General features: G+C 49.8%; 1 protein-coding gene across 1 annotated transcript in view; it reads left to right on the top strand.

Annotated features, from left to right (window-relative positions):
- The window catches only part of CENPA (centromere protein A), a 4,929-nt gene extending 3,778 nt beyond the window's left edge, over positions 1 to 1,151 (top strand). The window contains exon 5 of the mRNA XM_014546614.1: positions 335 to 1,151. The gene's annotated coding sequence lies outside the window, so the exon portion shown is untranslated. The remainder of the gene's footprint in view (positions 1 to 334) is intronic.
- The last annotated feature ends 2,492 nt before the right edge of the window (positions 1,152 to 3,643 follow it).

Below are 3,643 nucleotides of genomic sequence, written 5' to 3'. Positions count from 1 at the left end.
CGCGGAGCACCCAGCCTCTCATCAGTGGGGAGTGGGATTTGTGCTGAAGGAATTTCTCTTCTCCTTAGGTCCTTGCCCTCTTGACTTCCCTTTGTTCTCGAGAAAAAAATTTGACCTGGTTTTACCTTGAGTATTTGGGACTCTGTGGCTCGTGCCCTTTGGTACAATGTTAAATAAAGATATTTTTCTATTAAGTAATGACCAGATGACCCAAATTTCTGTCAGAATTAAGCCTCTTCGTCTTATAAGGCCCAGACAACCTCATTTTGATTTAAAAGAAGGTTTTCTTACTTTTGAAAATGCCTTGTTAGTAAATGCGATTTCTTCATTGCAGGGATGATACCAGGGACTCTGGCTGGAGCCGGACCGATCCATGGCGTCCGGGATGCTGCCTGGACGTGCCGTCTCTCAGCAGAGTGTGCATGTTGGTTTTGTAATTGTTGGGTTTTTTTAAAGAACTTCATGGCTCTCCTCTGCAACAAGGTCACATAGAAGAAAATCAACATGGTTCCAGAGGCCTGCAAATTACTTTCAGATAGAGACTCTGAGGTTGACTTCGGTTTATAAATTGCTCACATGACTGCTTAGTGATTCTGAAGACGTCAGATTTGTTGATAATTACCATTTAAATGTCCCCCCCCCATTTACATTTTTTTACCATATGTATATTTACTTCTATTTAACACATAAGGGAAAAAATAAGAAAAGAACACCAGCCAGTTGCATGGGGGAGCCTATAACTCCTTGTCCTTCAGATTAACTTCATTGGTGGCGGCAGAGCCACACACTCTGTCTCTATGGCCCAATGGCCTGGCACTGGTACTGAGCCATGTACCAATGTCAGGCCATTGGGCTATGGAGTTGGCGTGTGGTGAACTGTCAACAAATGCAGCTTCTCAAAAACTCAGCTGGGGTGGAAACTGAATATCTTTTAAAGTTAAATGTTCTGACTCTTCTTAGTAAATGTCTGTCAAAATCATTTGGAAGCTCTATCTTACAGAATTCTGTTATTTGTAAATCACAGAAGATGCAACATATTTAAAATTTTTCATCCCAGGATTTTAAAGTGACTTTTCAATGTATTGACAGGTATTTTCATAACTTCTTTGTGGGGAGATTATAAAAATAAAAATAATTCTTTAATGAAAAAAGCTTAAAGCAAAGTTACTGTTAACGGCATACATGTATATTTTATGTGTTAACATTAAGTTCTTCGTTTGTACACCGCAAACCGCTGAAATGTAAACAAGAGAGCCCAGTGGAGGAGGGAGCAAATAAAACCTTGCCCTTCTCTTGTAACTGAAAGCACTTTAAGAGATTTCCAGACAAAAGGGAAATGCCACCCTGAGTTTTAGATTTTGTGTCTGGTGAAAATGATTAGAGAGGGCAGACTAGTCAACTGATCAGAGACAAACTGAAGGAAAGGACCAAGTTCTATTTAATACATTTTAACTTTTTGGAAAATTTTCTTGTTGGACCTCAAGTCATATTTATGCAGGCACTCAGATAAAGCTTATATACCTGTTAATATATTTAAAGTTCTTGGCAAAGCGTTAATTAGAAGATTATCATCTTCCTCCAGTTTTCTTCAAATTGTACTAAGCAGAATACCAGTACAACCAACACCTGTCCACATGCCCCATGCCCTTCGTGTGCATTTCCTCGTGTAGTTGTCACAACAAGGTTAAAAGAATGTGTTATGATCCCCACATTCTGTGCGGGAGCCAAAGCTCAGATGAATGGGCTAACTCTCCAAGGTCAAGTATCCAGAAAGTAGCACAAAAGATTCCAGCCTGTAGTCTTTGTTTCCCAGGAGAGAGAGCCTAGATTATAAATAAATCTAAAATCAACTACTGGGGACATTCACAACCTCAGGTTTGGGTGCAATTTTCACCAATGTTCCAGGTCGACAGAGGACTTCGAGCCAGCTCTTTTCTGACCAAAGGAGGTGGGTCCAAGACAGCCAAGAGGCAAGAGTCCAAACGAGGCCCGCTAAATGTTGCAGAAAACGTTTACTGCCACTAGAGGGCTCCCTCCCCTTGGGCAAGAAGTGCCGCATGGACCTGAAGAAGCTGCTGTGAGGCGCGGAATGGGGCTCCACTGCCTCCCCAAGCTGCCCGGAGGAATCCAGAGGTCAGTGCCCCAACCTGGAGCAGTGGGGGAAAGGAAGAGTCATGCCCCCAAGTTTTCACAGCCAAACCCAGGCTCCCCTTCAAGTTGGGGTTTGCTGAGCCTGGACCGGGGGTCCTGTGGGGTGGGCCCCAGGCTCATTTGGGGGCTCCCTGCATATGCTCATGATTGGGGTGAGGGCAGTAAACCTTCCTCCCAGGAGATGTGGAAACTCAATGGAGATAATCCAGAAGTGCATCCCCCAAGTGCAGCCTGGCCTGCTCCAGGCCCTGAGCCCACCGCAAAGGACCGCAGGCAAGTGGCCCAGGGCACCTCACCTCGGCGGCTCTGCGGGCCAGAGCCCGGGTAGGTTTTGCTGAGAGGGGAGGGGACCCCCTCCAGAGTAGCGAGACATGTTTTGTTTGAAAATATCCCGCCGAGGGACCCACCTCTCGGGGCTGAGCAGCCGCAGCCGGGAACTCCCTCACCCCCCCCCCCCCCCCACCCCTCGGGCCGCAGGGTAGGGGCTTCGGCAGGGAACGGGAAGAACGGGAACGCGGGATGGAGTTGGAAGCAAGGTCTCAGTGCTGCACTTTAACACCATCTCAATGGCAGCGCTTTTGGAGTGACATTCAGTCAAAAGAAGCAAATTACTAAACTGTATGTAAGCTATTAGTACAAATACGTCAAACAACATACGGTAAGGGCTTGAGGGGATCAGGAGATGGTACGAAGGCGTAATGATCCTCTTTTTTTAGATTTGCTGATTTGCTAAATTATGTGCACATGTAAAGCGTGAAGATACAAGGTGGAGCAGATGTAAATGGTCATAAAACATGTCTAGGGGCTCCGCCGTCCCCCGAATAAGGGGTATCGGAGATAGGGCGGCGGCTGGACCCGAGGGCTCTGCATGGAGAAGCCCTAGCTGAGCGCCAACAGGAGTGAACTCGGGTTCGAGCCACAACAGAGGGGAGGTGCAAACGTAGGTGGCCCGGGGTGGCCGTCCACTCTGTACGGGAGGACGTTTCCCCATAATGACAGCCCCTGCCCTCTCTATCCTGGAATCCGCTGAGTGTCCACTTCGAAGGCGTCGGTCTGGGTCTGGGTCTGGGTCTGGGTCTGGGCAGGAACCGGGAGGCTCTAGCCGGGCCTGCAGGGAAGGGCAGGGCCTGCAGCCGCGGGGGAGAGGCGGCCGGGCATTGTTTCAGCCCCTCGGGTGGGGTCCTGCAGGGGGAGGGGAGGCGGTCTGCCCTCGGGACCGCCTCGTCCTCCCAGGGGACCAGTGCATCAGCTCGTCTGAGAGCCCGAGCTTTGTGAACAGTCGGGAGTCACCATGGAAACCCCAAGGAGCGCGGCGCAGGTCACGAGGGGAATTGGCAGCGGATGCCGAGCCTCGCCCTCTGCCCCATCTCGGACCCGGGTCCTGCAGCAGGGCCTGTCGGGAGTTGTAGTCCCAAGGCGGCAGCCGTGTGCGTCGCAGAAGATGCCGGGCACCGCCTGTCCCCGCCTCCCCCTAACCTGCTAGAGCGAGGTG

This window comes from Myotis brandtii, unplaced genomic scaffold (genome assembly GCF_000412655.1).
Source record: "Myotis brandtii unplaced genomic scaffold, ASM41265v1 scaffold454, whole genome shotgun sequence".
Taxonomy (NCBI): Eukaryota; Metazoa; Chordata; class Mammalia; order Chiroptera; family Vespertilionidae; genus Myotis; species Myotis brandtii.
Note: the sequence above shows the minus strand (reverse complement) of the source record. Positions and strands in the feature narration are given on the sequence as shown.